Genomic DNA, 23,227 nt, shown 5'->3' on the forward strand with positions numbered 1-23,227 from the left:
ACAGGAAGCCCTTCTTCGGGACCCAAAGACCACTCACGTTTTCAGATGGTCCTGCACTCTGCCCTCCTGGCTGGAATAAGGAAAGATGCCTCTAGATGTAAAGGAGGCTATCAGGGCACCACTTGGGATGTACGATGGAGAACAGGACCTGCGAATGATGTCCAATGTGACTGTCTGACTCTCAGACGACAATTGAGGCCCAGCAATTGTATCTCCTTTATTCACTGAGTTTTACTAAGTGTCTCCAAAAGTCCTGCATGTAGTAGGTGCTTAATCTACATGGTTGCATGAGTGAAGTCCAACCAGAACCATCCCAGACACCTGAGTGGGACTGGGGCCCCTCTGCTGCCACAGAGATTCCTGATTGGCTACCACAAGGAAAACAACCAGGACCAGCTGAACAGAATCTCCACCTCCTTGACAGGGTGGTTTCCATGTGCTTTTCCAAACTCAGAAAGGCCACATCCCAGAAAACGATGAGGAAGACTACTTTTCGTGACAAAGAGAGAAATAATAACCATGAACAACCACAGCATGTCTACAGCCCTCTCTGCAGATCCAGGCACCAGGTAAGCACCTGACATTGCTGATCCCATTAGTCCCTACAAGATCACCATGAAATTTACACCCCCCCACTTTTCAGAAGAGCAAACTGAGGCTCCGAGAGATGCGGGGATTTGCCCAAGGTACACAGCTGGCAGAGGGCAGAGTCACCACTGTGCTGAGGAGGGAGTGGCTACTCACCTAGTAAACAGCTGGTCCAGGACCCAGTGGGATGTGTCTGAGGCTGATTAGTTGACCACGAAGGTGGTGAAGCTGGAGATGTTCCTGCTCAGGAAAGTTGGTGCCATGGACTCTGTCAGTTTATCCATCATGCCGCCTGGAAGGCACGCATCCTGCAGGCCTCATTTAAATTCACAGTGGACTCATGCTCACACTGGGGGAGAGGAGGAGGGACATACAGTCAGTGACACAATGGTGAACCACCAGGAGGACTGAGGTGACTTTCTACCCTCCTGTGAAGCTTGTGGGGAGGGGTGGAGGTCCAGATTCCTTTGAGAGTGGTACTGTGGGGCACTCTAGTGAGAAAATTCGGGGCAGCGGTTCCCAGCGGAATCTCAGATTTGAGTCTGGATTCTAGTACTGCCTTGATCATCTCAGGGCCCTGGGTGTGAAGACCCCTCTGCACCCACACTCACCTCAGAGCACCCCTGGTCATTGATAGACTGGTGCACCTGTGTCCACTCCAGGGAGATGGCAAACTGGAAACCATCCACCAGATCCTCGACCATCTCCTGGGTGCAGCTTTGCAGTGACAGTGCCCAGCAGTCAGGCCAGGGGGGATCAGGGACATGCCTGGACTTTGCCACAGTGGGAAACCCCAACAGAGATCAGGCACAGAGCGGCATCAGCACAGACTCCACCAGGGAAGGAATGCGAGGCACCTTGTGGTCCTGGCATTCACATGCGGATAGAGGAGCTTGGTCCCCAGCACTCACCTTCCTCTCCTGCAGCCAAGATCTTGAGTATGAACTTGACACACTGCCCGACTTCCACCATCTAGCTTACTGCTCCTGCCCAGCCTGGATCCTCCTCATCCCCAAATTCCCTAACTCCACCTCCCGCCCAAAAACACACAATGAGGGTCAAGGGGTGTGGGGCTGTCCTTTTGGGATCACAGTTCTGGCCTGACCTAGAGTGGCCTTCCCTGGCCTAAACTGTTACCCGATGGTTCCTCCTGCCAAAAGGCCACACACATTCGAGGTGAGGGTTGAGCCAACGTCTAAAGTGACTTAACAAGCCCTCATTCTTGGCTTTCTGGGGGCCAGAGCCTCGGAAAGTCACGGAACAACACGAGAACATCCTGCTGTGTCGAGTGTCTCCACTCAAATGAACTGGACAGGAGGCTGTGATTACAATGTGGGTGCCTGGTAACAAGAGTTCTAAGTTCTGTTGGGGGCTGTCACCAAGGAAGTGAGGTCACTTCTTCAAGGTTATATTACTTGACCCCTTCCTTCAATGAGACCCACCCAAATCCCCAACTAGGCTGTTGGCTGCTCTCCCTCCTTGCCCATGTCATCTCCATCACTGTACACAAATACCAATCACCACCCTCCCCACAGCTCCTTGGAGTGGATCCAGGCCCCAGCTTTGAGGAGACAGAGCTGAGGTCAGACCTCTTTTTTCCTACCAGTTCTGTGTCTTGGAAAAGCTGCTGTTCCTCTCAAGATCTCCCCAGTCTCCCAAGCTGCACAATGAGGATTGCGCTAAAAAGAGCTTCCTAGGGACCTCATCAGGTGTATATGTGATAATACGTACAACACCTGTGGTCTGGTGTCACATGTGTCTAATGCAGACAATTAGAGATGAAGGAAGTACAAGGAGTAGGACATCACATAGAATACCAGTCAGAACTTCTCTGGGTCCCAGATGTGTGATCTTTGGTAAGACACTGCCACTCTCAGCCTCATTTTCAGGTCTGCGTCCTGAAGGGGTTGAAATTAGATGAAATTCAGACATTGTGATCCACTGACATTAAGCCTTCCACGGTCCCGTTTTACTCAGAATCAGTCCCAAGAGCCTCATGTTGGCCTATGGGGTGGGAGCCTTCACAATGTTCCCAATGCTCCTTGCCTCCTGGAGTGCACATCCTTGTGTCACCACTAAGTGGTCAGTATCTGGCTTCTGAACAACAGAACACAGCCAAGGTGATGGGATGTCACTTCCAAGTTTTAATTACAAAACGTCTGTCACTTCCCACTTACTGACTTACTTGGGTTCCCTACTTACCTCCCTCCTTCTGTTTCCATCTCTCTCTCTCTCTCTCTCACTCTCTCGCTCTCGCTCTCTATCAAATCACCAGAACTGGGAATGCAAGTGCTGATGTTGTCAGTTGCACTAGGTAGAGGCTCCATAGGAGAGAACTGAGGGAGTGTCCAGCCAACAGACAGACAGGAGCTCAGACTCTCGGTCCAAATGGATGCTGACAAAAACCCATGTGAGTGATCTTGGATGGAAATCTTCCCCCATTGGAGCCCTGTGGAGACCACAGCCCCTGCTTCACAGAGACTTTGAGGCAGAGGCACCCAGCTAAGCCATGCCTGATGCTTGGCTCACAGAAATTGTGAGATGTTAAATATTTGTACTTTATAGGTGGCAGGTTTGGGAGTAATGTTGTCACAGAGGAACAGAAAGTAACAGTCTGCCATGTCCCAGTATCCAGCCTGATCACCCTCCTCTCTCCCCTCCTCTCTCTTCTCAGGCTCCCTCCAGCCACACTGGCCACATTTCTGACCTTCCCTGGTCAAACTCGCTTCTTCCTGTGAGTCTCTGCACCAGGGAGCCTTCTCCTTGACACACTAAGTGTTCCCAGACATACGCAGGTGTGCTTAGACTTGTCATTCTGGTCACAGCAAAGGTCTGAAATGCCTCAGGACAGCCTTTCAGAACCTCCTAGCACAGTCTCTGCCATCACATATCTCACATCCAGAAGAGCATTACATGATTTCCTCCTCCTTCCTCCCATTGAGATAAAATGAGTGCATGAGGAAGGGCTGTCTGCTTTGGCTGAAGCAGAGGCAACTCCTTCTGGTTATACCAGGCACAGGACTGTCTCTTCCAAGCCGAATTTTTCCCATCATGAGTCCATTGTTTAAGGAAACCGTCATTCTCTCTCTTTCCTGGGTCTGGTTTCCCCAAGAACACAGTGAACCATCCCCTCTCCCTGTGCTGCATCACCATAAACCCACAGCCAGAAGATAAGCACCGGGTTAAAACACCACCAGATCCTGAATTCAGTCACTGCTGAGACCCTCCCATCAATGTTGTCATTCAATGGTGACTCCTGAGGACAACTGTCCCTTTGAGACCCACTCCCATCCTGTCCTCAGCTTCTTATAGCAACACTGAGATTCCCTCAGAGTCCTCCCAACCTGGGCAAGAAACATTCTGAAATGTTCTCTGTATTAATTTTCAGGGACTGGAGACATTGGTAGATGTAATTTGAGTGTGAATGTGCAGTAGTTTCTACGCAGGTAGTCTATTTTTCAGGCACAGATAAAATAGTGTGGCTACTCAATGCACCAAGAAAATGGATAACTGATCAAATTTTTTCATGATGTGAAGTCTTTAGAGAGTAAATGTCATGGTTAAGAGCACAGAGTATGGAGCTAACTCCTCACGTCCAAATTCCAGCTCAATCCCTTATTAGATATTTGTATTGTATGAGTTCTTTACCTGATTGGTGCCTCAGTTTCTTCAACTGTCAGTTGGCAATAATGATCAGCATACATATTTTGTAGGTTTATGGAGAGTATTAAAGGAGTTAATGTTTGAAAAATGCTTGAAACACCTAGTGTATTACCAGTGCTGTACCTATATTTTATTTTTTTATTTTTTTAATTTTTTGTTTATTGCAGTAACATTGGTTTATAACATTGTAAAAATTTCAGGTGTACATCATTGTACTTCTATTTCTGCATGGGCTACATCATGTTCACCACCAAAATACTAATTACAACCCATCACCACGATAGCCAAGACTTGGAAGCAACCAAAGTGCCCATCAAGGGACCAATGGATAAAGAAGCTGTGGTATATATACACAATGGAATTCTACTCAGCCATAAGAAATGACGAAATCCAGCCATTTGTACCTATATTTTAGAAATTCTTCTGACACTGCCTGTGAGCCCCAGAGGGTGAGCCTGTTGTCTGGATGAACGCAGAAAGCACTCCATGACACACGGTGAATAAATGAGTGAACAACATTGGCGAATGCATTACCAATGTCACCTATGTCATCCTACAGGCATTCCCAAGCCGAACCACAGGCAGACATTCCTGCTCTGTCCTGCATCACATTCCCTGGAGGAGTCACTGGGACTTCTTGGACCCTGGTAACTGTGCCCACTAAAGGTTCTTTTCTGTCAGCAATCCCCAGTCTTTGTCAAATAGCTGCAGCTCACAGGGTTTATGCTCTGATCCTTTCCTTCACTCGAGGGAGAGGTGCCATCCCGAGAGCTGGGCACACACAGATCCTGAGCCTTGGAGAAAATGATTCCCTGGCACTGGGGCAGGTAGAAGAGCACAGGGACAGAGTGGGATTTGGGGAAAATCCTCCAGGTGTTGTCAGAAGGGATGGAGGCAGGGGATGTGTCAGCAAGGACTGGTCTGGTTGGTGGGCCTTGGTGGTTAAATAGTAGGAGGGGCTGGGAAGTTTCGTAGGTTCTGACATAATACAATCAATATGATGGTCATGAAATCAGAATCAGCCTAATTAAGGCCAAATCAACCCAATGTCAGCTGTTCCCTGACTCTCTAATCCAGTAGTGACTTATAATAAGGGTATTCGTGTTCTATCATCTCCTTTTCATTGATTGCCTAGAGTAATTATTCTTTACATAGCCTGTCTATTTTTACATAGTAAAGAAAAAGTGAGTTTTAAAACAACCCTCCTTGGAAAAGTCTCCCTAACATATTGAATTAATAACAGAAACCACGACAGGAAATTCACCACATATCTTGAGCTTTAGTCTCTGGTTTTAGATCTTCCTAACTGGTAAATTACCTTGACTTCTGCCTTCTTTCTTGAGATTAGTCCACTTAGGACTAAGTAGGAGTGCAACCTCATGCCATGTGAGAAGAGGTGGGACTCTAGGAAGAGGTTTTTTTCATTCTGTCAGTGTGTGTGTGTGTGTCTGTGTGTGTGTATGACAGTTTTTGCTGCATCTTGCAGTGTGGGTCAGTGTAGACTCATTTTCTAGGGAAAAAATGTCCCTAACCATTGTCTCTGGACTTTATTTTCACTGATGGCTTCAACGGTACTGTCCAATAGTAACATTAAGCACTCTATATTGTAGAATTTAATTTTTTTCTTAATAGCCACACTTTTAAAAATGAAAGCCAACAGGTGAAACTAATTTTAATAGTATATTTTAACCCACTATAACCAAGATATCATCCATGTGGGTGCACTCTACACAAAACTTCATAATGAGAGAGTTTACATTTTTTTCCTGGGTTTAATAAACCCAATGTGTACTTCCCACTTACAGCACAATCTCCATTTGTAAGTTGAGATTTTCCAGACATATTCTCTGTACTGAGATTTAATGTTCACAGTTGTCAAATAACAGTCACTAGGAGTGGAGTGGATGATAATTTCACTACTGATTTAAACTCTAATGGAGCTATGAACACCAACTGGTCAATGGGTTAATCAAATGAATAGTCATATAGTACAGAAGAATGGTATGATTTGGGATTTAGAAAAGGACTGGGGACAGTGTGTCCTGACAGGAAGCACCAAGGATTTTGTTGTTGAGAGTGCCAAGGACAAAATGAGAATAAAGTCATACTCATAAGTGTCTAACAACATGGGGGAGAAGAAATGACATGCAGTAGTCCTGAGTTTTTTCCTCGAGCTTTCTGTTATTGACCCAAATCTCTTTGATGATGTCCCAGGACAAAGGTCAGATTAATCCCCACAGGGAGAGAGGGAGGGTAGAAGTACAAGGCATCTGACATAATTGTCCTGGGAAGGCAGGCTTTGTTTATCACTCTGATCCACATTCACAATTTATTTTTATAGGGTACGAGGAAAAGAATTATGATGATCAAATCATCACAGAGGAAGCGACATGATTGTGGAAACCAATCCAACCCAAAGCCTGGTTTGAGCATCTCCATCCCTTTGAGGATGTCCAGTTACATATTCAAGAGGCCAGTTACTAGAATCTCATCCTATCCTGGCAATGAGGTCAGATGCCATCAAAGGGAGGAAACCTTGGAGCAGCCCCAACAACTCTGCTGGCAGAAGAGACAGCAAGTTTTCCATTTCTGCAGAGTGCTGGAGAACTGTTAAGTCCTTTGGACCTTGCCAAAGCCCTGCTGAATCTTGCACCTAGTTGCACAGGTGCAGCACTGCCAGGTGTGCTCGCAAGTGGTCTGAACTCCAGTCCCATGCCCACCCCTGCCTGGTCTTCAGATTCGGCAGAGACAATCCCAGGAGCTGGTCTGTACATCCCACAGCTCCTTTGCAAACAACTTCTGGTGACTGAGGAGGATATCAGGAAACAGGAAGAGAAAGTGAAGACAGCGAGAGAGAGCCTGGCGGTAGCACTCATGCAGACAGAATTGCTAGTGAGGCAGGGAGAGTGAGGGGACAAGAAGGACGTCCCGACAAACACGATGAAGAAAAGACAAAACGGTGCAGATGACATGGAGCTCACACTACATGAATGCCTCTGCAGGGGTCCTGATGTCTTCTTGCTTTGAGCTCTTGAAACTTGAATATGTACCAATAGTTTTCTTTTCTTTGATTCCTTTGCATGACAGAGAAGATACAGACAGTGATCCTTCTGAGGTGAGAGACTGGGTTTCAGGTGAGGAGAGAAAGGAGATCTTTCTTTCTCATTTTGTTCTCTCATTTTCCTTTCCTGAGTGTTATGCATTTGTATTTTAAGATCAACAGAGAGTTATCACAGTCAGGGGATTCTTTCGAGTTTTGCCCTCACAGTCACAGAGAAAACATACTTAGTCCAAATGGATTGTCCTTTTTGTGTAATATTCCAATAGATTCCAACATAATATTTCACTAAAGAGCTGTTATATCTGTCTTCTCAAAAAAGACACCTACTTCTGGGTCTCTATTTTTCTGGTATTTGTTGCATGTTGAATCACAGCCGCACATAATGACATACTGCATTTTCCCTTTTTTTAGATTTATATGTGGTGGAAACTTCATTCATGAAAATTGATATGCCATTGCGGTATCATGCTGTCAGGAGAACGACTGTTTTCAGCATCACAAGTGTCACAATAAGCCAGTGTGTTGGGATTTGTCTATTTGCCTGATCGAGTATGTTGCACTCTTCAAATCCTCTTTATCATTACTTACTTTTGTCCCACAGATTTATCAGTTTCTGAGAGCAATGTGTTAAACAATAATAGAGTATCTTAGTATTTATATCTTCCCTAAAAAATGAGTTATTTTTTAGCTAAGTCTTCTCTCCTCTATTCTTCCATATGGTAATCATCTGGAATTTTGGTTCGAATGTGTTTTTAATGTCTTGTTTTAAAACTAATACTAAATTAGACAGACTGTTTTTTCCTTTCCTCGTGACTCCTGTTATGTTTTCCTGGGTTCACTTTTCTTCTTTCTGATGTACATTCTTTACCGCTTCTTTCACTGCGGGTCTGTGAGGTCAACTTTGAGTCTGTTTGTAGGTCAGATAATGTCTTACTTTCTTTGACACATATTTTGAATAGGTGTTTATTTAAGCTTTGTAGTAATTATTTTTCTTCTTTGTCAAGTTATTTAATATATCTGAGCCTCAATATCTTTAGCTTAAAATGGGAATAAAACCCTAAAAATAGTGACTGTAACTGAGATAATACACGCAGAGCTTGCCAGTCATGTTGCTTAGCAGAAATTAGTCAATAATGATAACTATTATTAATCATTATAATGATATTATTATAATAATGTAATATATAATAATATATTAATGTATAATAATTAAACATTAATTTATAATTATAATGTACAGTGTATAACGTATAATGTATGCAATGATTAATAATATTATTAATCATTATAATCTTCAAGTGTGCATTCTCAGAGAATCACTGCTTAAGATTGAGAATGTGAAGCTCACACACAAAAAGTCTGAGAGAGTGCCATGACTGTGACTTTAATTCTCAGCCCTTGGGTATCTTCAGCTGTGGTCGTCTGCACAGTGTGTACAGATAATGTAATCTGTTCCCACAGACCCACGGCAGAACAGCTGAGCCTGCCTCACGCCTGGGATGCTCTAGACTGCTTGTTGGGGAGCATCTGCTGTGAGGCTAGTTGGACTCTGTACAGAGAAAGATGAAAAAAGACTCTTTCTGTTCCCTCAGTTTTCTCCCGCCGAGTTTTATTCACTTTTACATCCAGAGCAGATACTCTCTTCCCAGAGCCTTGATGTTACTCTGGGATTCAGGCTTCCCAGACACCTAGTCATTTCAGCTCCCAAAGCCCAAGGTGACTTCAGAGTCATGTCTCACCCACTCCTCCCAACTTGGCCTGTTTCCCATCATGGAGGACCCATGAGTGGGGAGAGGAGCCATCGAGGGAGATTGATCTGGAAGTCCTGGTGAATCTGAGCTTCAGAGAATGAAGCAGAAAAGGGGAACCTGAGACTGCCAGGTCTTCAGTGGGGGAGGAATATGGAGGAACTGAGAGGGGTGTGATGGCTGCACAGAGTCAAGGGGAGGGATGTTTCAAAGTTTCCTAAGAAGGGAAAGCTTACACTGAAGTGGGGATTCGATTTTACACGATGGCAATATCTGTGCTGGTTTCACCAATTCTGGTGTCCCTGAGGGATGAACTGGTGTGACACCACAAGACAGAAATTGCAGTCATTTTCTGGAATTAAGGAAGGTGAAATCTTTCAGCATAGTCCCCTGTAAGCCAGTTAGGGGCCAAGTCTAGAAAGGCTCGGAGCCTGTGTCCGTCCAATGTAGGTTCGTTGTGTTCCAGCCAAGTTCCTCTGGACACCAGCTGGGAAAACGGGACATCAGACCTAGTCAGATCTAGTCATCGCAGCTTCCGTAGGTCGCCATGAGGCAGGTAATAGCCCAGGCGTCGTCACTGGACCTCATAGTTGCCCTCCTTCTTCCGCTGACAGACAGTGACTTGTGAGGTGAGCAGAGCATATCAGAATGGTCCAGTCAGCTGCCCAGTATGGGAGACTCCAGGCGAAGGAGATGCCAAAGCCACAGAGACCCGATGCCTCCTATGTCTCCCTTTCTTTTTTCCACTTAATTTTCACCCTCAGTCCTCTTTTCCTCCCCTTTTCCCTCTTTTGGCTCTCTCTCCCTCTCTTTCCCCTACATGTTCTAGCATAATTGAGGTATTAACGACATACAGTAAACTGCATACATTTAAAGTGAACAATTTGATACATTTTGATTATAACTTATTGAACCATCACCACAATCAGGAAAAGGAACACCCATCCATCCCAAATTTCCTCATGCTCATTTTAATTCCTCCTTCCCTGCCGTTTGCAAACACATTCTCATTCCCAGGCAACCAGTGATCCGGTATATGTCCCTATAGATTTTCCTGTATTTTCCAAGAATTTTTATAAATGGGATCATATACTATGTACTCATTTTTTACTGGCTTCTTTCACTCAGCATAATTATTCTGAGATTTATGCTTGTCATTGCATGTACTATGAATTCATTCGTATCCCCAAGACTTCCGTGGCAGCACTGTACAAACGCCCGAGTACTTCCCAGGTTGGCGTGAGAGCCAATAGTACTGCTGCATCCGCAAAAGTAGGAATGCGTCTTGGTGCAACTCTGGGAGGGGTTGGCTGCAGCCCTGGACCTGCACAAAAATGCTTTCCTGGATGGTTGGAAATCCCACCATGCCACTGCAGTCGCAATGATTGGGGAATGCTCAGAACCCATGAAGAAACCCCACCCGCCAAGCACAGAGGCTGGCATGAGCATAAGACAAGGCAGCAGCAGATATACGCGCACATGCAAATGCTTTCCGAGATGGTACAAATACCCATAGTAGTGCTGCAGTCTCACAACTGGGTACGTGTCTCTGTGTAGCGGCAGCTCTGAGCCCATTGTGAATGCTTTCCCAGCGGGTGGGAACAGCCATTGTACCCACACAACTTCCAGCATATGGGGTGGGATCAGAGACACAGCTCATGCTTCCCCCACAGCGGTAGCAGGTGGAATCTGTGAACTGATACTACCACAAACACACAGGCAAAAGATTAGTTCATAAAACATCATAAGAAACTACACTAACAATTCAGAGCAGAAGGAAATGACAAATCTCCAGAAATGAACCTTGAAGTCACAGAAATTTACAATCTAAATGACAGAAAATTCAAAATAACTGTCATAAAGAAACTCACCAAGTTACAAGAATGTTCAGACAGTTCGATGAACTCAGGAATAAAATTAATGAGGAAAATGAATACTTCATTAAAGAAACTGAAACTATTAAAAAAAACAAGCAGAAATTCTGGATGTGAAGAACATAATTAATGAGATAAAAAAGAATCTAGAATCCTTAAAAAATAGAGCTGATATTATGAATGAAAGAATTAGTGATTTAGAGGATAGAAATATAGAAATGCTTCCAGTGGACGAGGAGATAGCTCTCAGATTTTCAAAAAATAAAGGAATTCTTGGAGAAATATATGACTCAATAATAAAAACAACATAAGAATTATACGTATTCCAGAGGGCTAAAAGAGAGAGAAAGGAGCAGAGAGCTTGTTCAAAGAAATAATAGCTGAGAACTTCCCACACCTGGGGAAGAACCGGACCTACAAGTACATGAAGCCAAGAGAACACCTAATTACATCAATGCTATAAGACCTTCTCCAAGGTATATAATAGTAAAATTGGCAATAGCCAATGACAAAGAAAAAATATTAAGGGAAGCAAGATGGAAGAAAATAACCTACATAGGAACCCCTATCATGCTTTCAGCATATTTCTTGGCAGAAACTTTACAGGCAAGGAAAGAATGGAATGATATATTAAAAACATTCAAAGACAAAAACTTTCAGCCAAGAATACTGTATCCAGTGAAAGGATCCTTATGATACAATGGAGAAATAAAAGTTTTCCCAGATAAACAAAGGCTGAGGGATTTCATTGCCACTAAATCTCCCATACAAGCAATGATCAAGAATGCCCTCATACCTGAAACAAAAAGAAGGCAAATGTCTACAAATCTTTGACCAGAGTGATAAATAGACAGACAAAATCAGAAAGCTACAGCTCTGTTTCACAACAGGGTAGCAAATACTTAATTATAACTTAAAAGAAGAAGGGAAGGAAAGCATCAAAAGTAACTATAAACACTTCAACTTAGTCACAAATGCACAACTCAAAAATGAATAACTTGTGACAACAATAACTCAGAAGGAGAAGAGGAAAGAGATGGAACCTGCTTAGACTAATGGAGATAAGAGGCTATCAGAAGATGGACTATCTCATCTATGAGATCTTCATACAAACCTCACAGTAACCAGCAAACAAAAAATCAGAGAAGAGCCATAGATCATAAAAAAAGAGAAAACCTACACAGAAAACCCCCAAAATGAAATGGTAGTCAGAAACACAAAGGAAGAGAAACAATGGAAATATAGATTAGGTGGGATTAAGTCCTCACGTATCAGTAATCAATCTAAATGTAAATCGATTGAATTCTCCAAATCAACAGACACAGAGTGGTGGTGTGGATTAGAAAACAAGACCCAACAATATGTTGCCTCCAGGAAACACATCTCAGCTCTGAAAACAAACAGGCTCAGAATAAAGGAATGGGAGACAATACTCCAAGAAAATGGCAAATAAAACAAAGTAGGTGTTGCCATACTTATATCAGACAAAGCAGACTTAAAGATAAAACAGACCATGAGAGACAAAAAGGGGCAGTATATAATGATAAAGGGGACTTTCCACCAAGAGGACATAAAACTTATAAAGATGTATGCACCTAACACAGCAGCACAAAAGAATATAAAGCAACTATTAATAGACATAAAGGGAGAAATTAACAGCAACACAATAATAGCAGGGGAGCTGAACACCCCACTTACATCCATGGATAGATCATGAAGAGAAAGGCAACAATAGTGGAATTAAATGAAACATATGATGAGATGATCTTAATCGATATAGAGAGAGCATACCCTCCCAAAACAGCAGAATACACATTCTTCTTAAGTGCACATGGAACATTCTCAATGATACATCATATGTTGTGAAACAAGGCAAGCCTGAATAAATTTAAGATTGAAATCATATCAAGCTTCTTTTCTGACCACAATGCTAGGACACTAGAAACCAACTACAAGAAAAAAGGTGGGGAAGTCACAAATATGTGGAGACTAAAGAACACACGACTGAAGAAACATTGGATCAATGAACAAATGAAAGGAGAATTCAAAAAATACCTGAAGACAAATGAAAATGAAAAGACCACAAAACAACTCTTATGGGATGCAGCAAACGCAGTTCTAAGAAGGAAATTCATAGCAATACAAGCGCACCTCAACAAACAAGAAAAATACCAAATAAGTAACCTTAAACTACACCTAATAGAACCAGAAAATGAAGAACCAATGAAGCCCAAAGTCAGCAGAATGAGGGAAATAATAAAAATTAGAACAAAAATAAATGAAATAGAGACTAAAAAAACATTAGAAAGGATCAATGAAACAAAGAGCTGGTTCATTGAGAAGACTGAAACAAAAGTGACAGACCCTTAGCCAGACTTACTAAGAAAAACAGAGAGAAGGCTCAAAGACATAAAATTAGAAATGAAAGAGGAGAAATTACAACAGATACCACAGAAATCCAAAGGACAGTAAGAGAATACACTGAACAACTTACATGCCACCAAATTGGATAACCTAAAAGAAATAGATAAATTCATACAACCTCCCAAAGCTGACTCAAGAAGAAATAGAATAAATGAACAGATCAATCACAAGTAAAGACATCGAAATTGTCATCAAAAAACTCCCAAAAAACAAAAATCCAGGACCAGATGGCTTTTATGGAGAATTCTACACAATATTCAAACAAGATTTAATACCTATGCTTCTCAAACTATTCGAAACAGTTGAAGAAGATGGAACACTTCTCAATTCATTCTATGAGGCCAACATCACCATGACAGCAAAAGCAGGCAAGGATAGCACAAAGAAGGAATATTATAGGCCAATATCACTGATGAACACAGATGCAAAAATCCTCAGCTAAATATCAGCAAATCGAACACAGCAATATATTAAAAGGATCATATAAGATGATCAAGTGGAATTTATACCAGGGATGAAGAGATGGTTCAACATCCGCAAATCAATGTGATACACCACATTAACAAAATGAGGAATAAAAATCACATGATCCTCTCCACAGATGCAGAGAAAGGATTTGACAAGATCCAACATCCATTTATGATAAAAACTCTCAATAAAATGGGTATAGAAGGAAAGTACCTCAACACAACAAAGGTCATATATCACAAACCCACAGCCAACATCATACTTAATGGTGAAAAACTTAAAGCCATTCCTCTGAGAACAGGAAGAAGACAAAGGTGCTCACTCTCGCCACTCCCATTCAACATAGTACTGGAGGTTTAGACCAGAGCAATTAGGCTGGAAAAAGAAAAAAAGGAATCCAAATTGGAAAGGAAGAAAGGAATCTCTTGCTGTTTGCAGATGACATGATTGTAAATATAGACATCTCTAAAGAATCCATCAGAAAATTATTAGAAATAATCAACAATTACAGCAAAGTTGCAGCGTACAAAATCAACTTACCCCAATCAGTTGAATTTCTATACTCTAATAATGAACTAACAGAAAGAGAACTCAAGAATACAATCCCATTTACAATTGCAACAAAAAGAAAAAAGTCTCTAGGGATAAATTTAACCAAAGAGGTTAAAGACCTATACAATGAAAACTATAAGACATTATTTAAAGAAATCAATGATGATCTGAAGTAATGGGAAGATATTCCATGCACATGGATTGGAAGAATAAACACAGTTAAAATGTCCATATTACCTAAAGTAATCTACAGATCCAATGTAATCCCTATCAGAATCCCAATGACATTCTTCGTAGAAATAGAACACAGAATCCTAAAATATATATGGAATAACAAAAGGCCTCAAATAGCAAAAGCAATCCTGAGAAGAAAGAACAAAGCTGGAGGCATCACAATCCTAACTTGAAAATATATTACATAGCTATAGTAATGAAAATGGCATGGTACTGGCACAAAAGCAGACTCATAGATGAATGGAACAGAACTGAAAGTCCAGACAGAAAACCACACATCTGTAGTCAGTTAATCTCTCACAAAGGAGCCAAGATCATACAATGGAGAAAGGAAAGTCTCTTCAATAAATGCTGTTGGGAAAACGGGACAGACACATGCAAAAGAATGAAAGTAGATCATTATGTTCCACCATACACAAAAATTAACTCGAAATGGATAAAAAACTTCAATCTAACACTTGAAACCATAAAACTCCTAGAAGAAAATATACGCAGTACAGTCTTTGACATCGGTCTTTGCTGCACCCTTCCCAATACCATGTCTACTCAGGCAAGGGAAAGAAAAGAAAAAATATACAAATGGGACTACATGAGACTAAAAGCCTTCTGCAAGGCAAAGGAAATGATGAACAAAACGAAAAGCTAGTGCCGGCCCCGTGGCTTAGTGGTTAAGTGCACACGAACCGCTACTGGCAGCCCAGGTTTGGATCCCAGACGCGCACAGATGCACCGCTTGTTCGGCCATGCTGAGGCCGTGTCCCACATACAGCAACTAGAAGGTTGTGCAACTATGACATACAGCTATCAACTGGGACTTTGGGGGGAAAAAAAAAGAGGAGGATTGGCAATAGATGTTAGCTCAGAGCCAGTCTTCCTCAGAAAAATACAGGAGGATTAGCTCGGATGTTAGTTCAGGGCTGATCTTCCTCACAAGTAAAAAAAAAAAAAACACGAAAAGACAACCCACCAACTGGGAGAAAATATTTGCAAATCATATATCTGACAAGGGGTTAATCTCCAAAATATATAAACAACTCATACAACCCAACAACAAAAAAACAGACAATCCAATCTAAAAATGGGCTGAGAATATGAACAGACATTTTTCCAAAGAAGATATATGGAAGGCCATCAACACATGAAAAGATGTATAACATCACTAATTATTAGGGATAGTCAAATCAAAACTACAATGAGAGTTCACCTTACACCTGTCAGAATGGCCATAATTCCCAAGACAAAAAATAACAAATGTTGGAGAGGATAAGGAGAAAAGCGCACCCTCACACACTGCTGGTGGGAGTGCAAACTGGTGCAGCCACCAGGGAAAACAGTATGGAGATTTCTCAAAAAAACAAAAATAGAAATACCATACCTTCCAGCTATCCCTCTACTGGGTATTTATCGAAGAAATTGAAATCAACAATTCAAAGAGATTTATGCACCCCTGCGTTCACTGCAGCATTATTCACAATAGCCAAGACATGGAAGTAACCCAAGTGCCCTGCTACAGATGAATGGATAAAGAAGATGCGGTATGTATTATATACAATGGAATACTACTCAGCCAGAAAAAAAAGACAAGATCGTCCTGTTTGCAACAACCTGGATGGACCTTCAGGGTATGATGTTAAATGAAATAAGCCAGATAAAGACAAATATGCATGATTTCACTCATATGTAGAAGATAAACATACACAGGAATAAAGAGAACAGATTAGTGGTTTCCAGAGGGGAAGGGGGCTGGGTGTTGAGTGAAAGAGTTAAATGGCCACATATGCATGGTAATGGATAAAAGTTAGACTACTGGTGCTGAGCACGATGCAGTCTATACAGAAAGTCACAAATAATAATGAACACCCGAAATTACACAATGTTAAAACCCTTTATAATTTCAATAAAATAATTAAAAAAGAAAAAATAATTCATTCTATTTTATGGTTGAATAGTATTCCAAGGTGGGGATATACCACAATTTGCATATCCGTTCACCAGTAGATGGACATTTGTGTTGTTTTCCGTTTTTATCTACTATAAATAGGTTGTTATCAACACGTGTGTACAAGTCTGTGTATAGACATATGGGTTTATTTCTCTTGGATGGATTCCTAGGAGAGGAATGGCTGGGTAGACGTATGGAATTATTAAAGACACATCCAAGCTATTTTTCACCAGCACTCGATGACAGTTTCAGTGACTTGACATCTTCAACAACACTTGCTATAGTCAGTCTTTTTAATTATAGACATACTCAAGTGTGGTGGAATCTCATGATGACTGTCACTTGCATTTCCCCAATAACTCATGTTGTGAAGGAGAAAACAAGCCATGCACAGACTGGGAGAAAACATCTGCAAAACATATCCCTAGAAAAGGACGTGTATTTATAGTATATAAAGAGCTCTTGCAACCCAATACTAAGAAGACAAGCAACACGTCATGTCTTACCAGGAGACAGCAGGTCAGGCCTGTATAAGCACCAGGAGTCCTGCCAAGAAGATGAGGATGAGGGCCCAGAAAAGGAGGTCTGGGGAGACAAGTGGTGGGGTGAACCACCTCCTGTCATCGCCCCAGGGCTCCTGCTGACCCCACTGTGCCTCAACCATCCTTGACAAGGTTTGGCTAACTTTCCTCATCATCCAAAAACATGTTCACCTGGTTCTCTTCGATGAGGCACAGCATCAAGATACTCACCTCCTACCCTGGACTGGGGCTTCCTGCAGGCTTACCAGGCTTCACAATCAAGGTGTCATCTCTGTTGGGAGTATATTCTGGAAGTGAATAAAATGGAGAGTGCATGTCAGTGTGTTTCACTCTTTTTAATATAACTTTTTAGACACACAGAAAAATAAAGGGAACAGTCTCATAAACATCCATCATCTAGATTTACCAATGTATATTCAATCCAATTAAAACAATATTTCATCAATGTATAAATTATTAACACTTGCCAGACTTGATTCATCCCACGTATTCAATGAAATATTAAAGTCAAGTAGACATCATGATGTTTCACCCCATTTTAGTTCCATCTCTAAAAAGTGAGCACACTTTGCTACAAAATCCAAGGCAATTATCACAGAACAAAAGTGTAATTAATTAAATCAAATTCATACCTCTGGGCACAGATGAGTGAATTTGAATGGACTTTCTTACGACAGCCTTGGGGAGAATGGGTCCTCACAGTTGGCAAGCCTATGGGATCTCTCTAAATTTGCAAATTCACACTGAAAAGGGTTCTTCCGTGCCTAGAAACACATCATCCCCTTCTCCTTTATCTATTTGCTTAATATTCATTTTCTAGGATTAATCTACACTGTAATTTCCTGCAGGAAGTCTTTTCTGATTTTCGCCTGCAAGTATGAGTTTGTTCACATCAAATAATTGATAAGTTTCAATTCTCTATTCTTGTTATTGCCAGCTACAACAAAAACTCCAGGAGGGTAAGACACACAGCAACCAGTGGGCATGGGGGGAGGGGTGCAGGTCCCCCTAAGTGTACCTCTATCCAGACAACCACTTAGAGGTGTGCTGTCTCATATGCAGCAGCAACAAGTCTCTTTTTGAATTAAAATTAACTTTAGTTAAATAAAATAAAAATTCTAGTACCTCAATAACAATAAAGACGAGTCACAATATCATCCTTCGAGCACTCAACAGTCACATGTGGCTATGCACTGGACAGCACAGATATAGAACATTCCACCACTGCAGAAATTTCTAGAGCATTGGTGCTCATCTAGAGTGGGACTTGGCAAACTATAGCCTGTGGATCAAGAAACACATCCACCCCCAAACCTGTAAGTCTGCTTCACACACAGCTGGAGGCCCTCACTGACCATCTGGCCCAGTGGCTTTCAGTGCAGAGATAAGGAAACAAAAGTCCAGAGAGGGGCAGTGACTAGTTTGAGGTCACAGAGCTGTCTAGGATAAGGTGAGGGCCACCTATATTACACTGGTGTCCTTTTCTCTCTCTCAATGGTGGGGAAAGACTGGGGGACTGTGCCACCACCTGCCAGCCTGAGAAAGTTCAATGTTCTCTCAGCCCCAGGTATCCAGAGTCCCCAGAAAGGCCTTATTTCCTTTCCCAATGACCAGGGAGCCTTACTATCCCCAAGGACACTCTTCCTGTCCAGGGTCAAGTTCTGCAGCTGGGTACCATTCTGGGTCAGCCACAGGAATTCCTCATAGATGGCAACTATGTCCAGTCTCTGTGCCAAGGTGGCAAGGTACACAGGGAGTCCACTCCAGTGTAGTTACTGTGGGGTACAGACCTGGAAGGGCACAAAGGATGAACAAGGGTGTCTAGAATTCTACCCTGATTTTAGATACCCTGCTTCTGGGTCCTGTCCAAAAGAACTTTCTGCAGTAATGTAAACATTTGTCTGCACTCCCAAATACACTCATTATTAGCCCCATGTTGTTATCGAGCACTTAAAATGTGGCTAGTGTGTGTGAGTGAGGAACTAAATTTCTCATGTAATTTAATTTCAAGTATGTAATATATAAGTAAATAACCACAGGGAGAACATTTTTGAAACTTTGGAGTAAGGACTTTTGAAAATGCATAAAAACAATGAGAACACTGGTAAAAATGGTCAAAATCAACTTTTCAGAAGCCTAGAAATTAATCAAAGGCTTGTAAGAATCTGAGGAGGGTTTAGTGAAGACACACGGTGGAATCTTGATAAAGGTAGCAAATTTTGTGGCACTATAACTGGCACTATTCCCATCCTGCTCTCACAATATCCTCCATAACTTTGCAAACTATTAGTCTTAGAACAATGGTAGCTGAGACAACCAGCAGCCAAGCAGCCATAATGGGGTTAGAGCTCTGAAAAGAACCATCCCCATCGAACTGTCACTAGCTGACCTGCCTGGCAGCCCCCTGAAAAAGCCCCATGTTCAGGGCTTGTCCTTACTTGACTCAGAGCTTGCCCAGGGTGGAATGTAGGTCCCCAAGGCACTTGGTAAAAACAATCAGCGCTAATTGTTTTTCTATTGTAGTGGCCTGAGGGAGTGATTCCAGCTGAGGCAGGTAAGAGGTGAGCCAAAACCTTAGAGGAAAAATTGGGGGAATGAGATGTCCACAGGGGGCTTTGAAAGCTGCAGTGTATTTGTGAGCATCTAGAAGGCCACAAAGGCTCAGGGATGTGGCAGGCCCAGGACAGACTTGAGAACATCTTAATCTCTCACCTCTAGTTGAAGAGTTGTCTTAATATCTGAAAACTTGATTATGTAATACACCATATTAATAGAATAAGGGCCAATACTACGTATTTTCAACCACATATATAGAAAAGAATTTCACAAAATACAATGCCCTTCATGCCTAAAAAAGAAAACACTCAACAAATTAGGAATAGAAAAAAACTTTCTCAACTTATAAATAGCATCGATGAAAAACCCAAGGCTAACACCATATTCAATGTGAAAGACTGAAAATTTCCCCCTAAGACCAGGGACAAGACAATGATGTCTTCCTTCATCTCATATGTTAATAACAGGTACTAATGAGGGCAATTAGGCAAGAAAAAGGAATAAAAGAAACCCAGATTGGAAGGGAAGAGGTAAAACTATTAGTTTTGCAGAGGAGAAGACATTGTATATACAAAAACCTAAAAAATACAACCCCCCCCACACAATATGTGAATCGTATCCCAAAGGTTTATAAAAAATTTAAATTGCCCCATGTGGTTAGTGGCTTCACTATTGGAGAGCACAGTTAGACTGCTGATATTTGTTGAAAGCCTCCAGAAGAGAAGGAGGAGGAGGATGCTGGAGGTTGGTGGCCTCAAATGTTAATGCTTTTCTCAACCCCCGAAAACCTATGGATGGAGACAGTAGGATTAGCTGACAGGGATGTGGGGGAGAATGGGCACCATGTAAGTGACTTCCAGATCAAGGATACGTCACGGGAGCTCAGAGCCATCAGCCATCAGCTCAACCAATGCTTCCAATCTCCTCAACCTACATCAAGTTGGTGACCAGGCAGGAGTGGAATATGTCTCACAGCTTGCTGCCTCTGTAGAGCTTGGTAACCTAGAACAAATGGGAGGGAGAGTGGGTGAGATGGATGTCTCCTGTGGACGCAGGGGACCACTGGAGTCAGTGAATGATCACAGACCTTGGGGCAAGGGAGACCTGACTTCAAATCCTGGCTCTGCCCCTAACTCATTGTGTGACCTTAGGCACAATACTCCCCTTTCTGAGCTTCAGTTTACCCATGTGAGAAATGGGGAAGGCAGCTAGGACATCACCTCTGGAAAGTGAGAGAACCCAGACACGCAGGGAAAGTGAAGGATTGAAACAATAATGTAACAGATGTAAGTCAGGCAGAGGAATGAGAGTGCTCTCAGGGCAAGGAGAGACGAGAGAGGGGAGACCCCACCTTGTCCTGGGTGTCTCTCTGCAGGGCGGTGTACTCCGAGGATGTGGGCTCCAGGTTGCTGAGGTTCCAGCAGATGCTGTGGAAATGTAGCTGGTGCTCTCTCTGCATGCATAAACTCCAGGGTGCAGAGCCTGGAGCCACTGAGAGGAAGAGCAGACAGGTGGAAACTCTACAGCTCCCAGCACAGAGGCATGGTGGCCCACGGGGTCAGGGTGGTGGGTGCAGACTACGTCCACACTGGTGGCTGCCCCATCCTTCTCAGGCCTGGGGAGAGAGGGACGTGGTGAATCTAGAGAGAGGTCCTGAAACCTCTGGGGTTTGGGCCAGAACAGGAAGGAGGAAATGGGAGGTGAGTGGGGAAACTGAGAGAGGGGTGGTCACAAAAGTGGTCATTAGGGGCAAGGGCTCAAGGGAGGGCCTTACCTGAGGGAGACCAGTCTGCCACTCAAGGAGAAGGGGCCCAGGCTGCTCTTCTTGAACAAGGATCCAGCTGGGGAGGAAGGAGGAGGAGGATGAGCAAGAGGGACAGGGGTTGGGGGAGGGGCTGGGTGGGATTTAACCCACCAGGAGCTGCTGGGACCAGGGTCTCACCAGGCTCTGCAGGACCCTCTCAGTGGAGTTGAACGTGGCTGAGCTGTTGCTCCTCTCTGATGAATACCAGAAGGTGGAGATGGTGACATTGACTGTGAGGGTCTTCAGGTTGTGCCCCAAAGCTGCAAGACGAGAGGGAGAGCGATGGCCATCACTGAGAGCTGGCCTGAGACCACACCGGAGTCCTGCATTCATTATCATCTGTCGTCTTCTCTCACAGTGGCACCACCACCCACCCGTGTGGTCACCCAAGTCAGAACCAGCATATCTGCTCAGCTCCTCCTCGCTCCCTGTGACACCCATTCACCTTGCACACTCGTCCTCACATACACTCCATCCCTGTCCCAACTCAAGTCTTAACTTCCTTCACCCAGAGCAACACCACATCAGGCACACTGGATGCTCTGTCTAAAGGATGTTCTACATGGACTACTAGAAGAATCTTTCTGAAATGAATACCTCACTAGGGCCACCACTGTTCTAGTACCACCCATGGCTCCCTATGGCCTTCAGTGTTTAGTTCAACCTTCTTGACCTGGCACTCAAGGCTCTACTCAATCTGGCTCCTGCTGACCTTTCAGTCTCATTTCATCCATCTACTGCGAGTTAAACTTCATGCTTCATGCAACCCAAATTCGTTTCAATTCTCCCCATACGGCATGTTGTTTCTGGCTGGAGTCTTTGCTCATGGATTCCCCTCTGCCAGGAAAACTCTTCATCCTCTATTTGCCAGGGTCCGTCCTACTCATTCTTAAAGACTCCATTCAGGTGAAACTTTCTCTAGCAAGCTCTTCCCCTCCAAATTATGCCAGGTGCCACTCCCCAAATCCTCCCACATTGTGTTATAATGGTGTGTTAATTTCACAAGACTAGGGGCTCTCTGAGGGCTGGCCTTAGACTGAATCGTTGGTATAATCTTTGTGATCAGCATGATTGTCCTAAAACCAGAATTTCACACCCTGGCTTCCAAGCTCCTGGATCACAACTGGCTGGTAGGGGCTGGAGAGCTTCTCTTGCAAAGGAAAAGGCACCCCCAGATACCTGTGGTGGCTTCTGGTGGCACAGGTGACGATCAAGTATGCAGGGATGTGGTGGCCGGCTAGGGAGCTGTGGAGAGGGCTGTCAGCAGGGAGGGACAGATTAGGAGGAGCTTCCAGGCTCACCCGGGCTCCAGCAGTGGCTGTCACAGGACCACCATTCACAGGTGAAGCATAAATGAGAGTGAGGGGACGGGTCCTGTGTGAGTAGAGGGATGAGCAAGCCTGTGGATGAGAGGAGCCCAAGAGAGTGAGATGGGTGAATAAGAGAGACTGAACACAGAGGAAAGAGAGATGGACGGGCAGAAAACTGGACAGACGGATGGGATGCCTGGAAAAGGAGGACCAAGGGCGGGGCTTCAGGAGAATAAAAGTGGGATCAGAATGTGCTGGAGAACATGTCTGTGTCTAAGGCTTTCTCACCCTGGGCTGGGACTCTCCACCAGAACCCAAGAGAGAGAGAAGGGATGAGTTAGGACCCTTCCAGGTCCTTCCCTCACCAAGGACAGCGGGTGAAGGAGAACAAGTGCTCCCCAACCCCAAATGCGATGGGACTCAGGACATCAGGGCCAGGAATACTCACTGGTGGTAGTCGG

At 43.4% G+C, this 23,227-nt stretch overlaps 2 long non-coding RNA genes and 1 pseudogene across 6 annotated transcripts; 1 reads left to right on the top strand and 2 right to left on the bottom strand.

Moving 5' to 3' along the window:
• Nucleotides 1-43: 43 nt before the first annotated feature.
• Nucleotides 44-17,386, bottom strand: LOC147911535 (uncharacterized). The gene is made up of 3 exons (XR_015551228.1): nt 17,061-17,386; nt 745-2,486; nt 44-148 (listed from the first exon to the last, which is right to left on the bottom strand). It is a non-coding gene; the product is annotated as an uncharacterized LOC147911535 (long non-coding RNA).
• Nucleotides 6,595-7,220, top strand: LOC147911536 (methyl-CpG-binding domain protein 3-like 1; annotated as a pseudogene).
• Nucleotides 17,387-20,995: 3,609 nt separating the features above from the next.
• Nucleotides 20,996-23,185, bottom strand: LOC147911537 (uncharacterized). 5 transcript variants are annotated; one of them, XR_015550856.1, is made up of 4 exons: nt 22,636-23,185; nt 21,595-21,716; nt 21,427-21,493; nt 20,996-21,134 (listed from the first exon to the last, which is right to left on the bottom strand). It is a non-coding gene; the product is annotated as an uncharacterized LOC147911537 (long non-coding RNA). The 5 variants fall into 5 exon arrangements; XR_015550855.1 differs by lacking the exon at nt 22,636-23,185 and having other exon boundaries at nt 21,595-21,871; XR_015550857.1 differs by lacking the exon at nt 22,636-23,185 and having other exon boundaries at nt 20,996-21,143; nt 21,595-21,871.
• Nucleotides 23,186-23,227: the final 42 nt, after the last annotated feature.

This window comes from Ceratotherium simum, unplaced genomic scaffold, assembly GCF_057802395.1.
Source record: "Ceratotherium simum simum isolate JZ-2026a unplaced genomic scaffold, ASM5780239v1 HiC_scaffold_43, whole genome shotgun sequence".
NCBI lineage: Eukaryota > Metazoa > Chordata > Mammalia > Perissodactyla > Rhinocerotidae > Ceratotherium > Ceratotherium simum.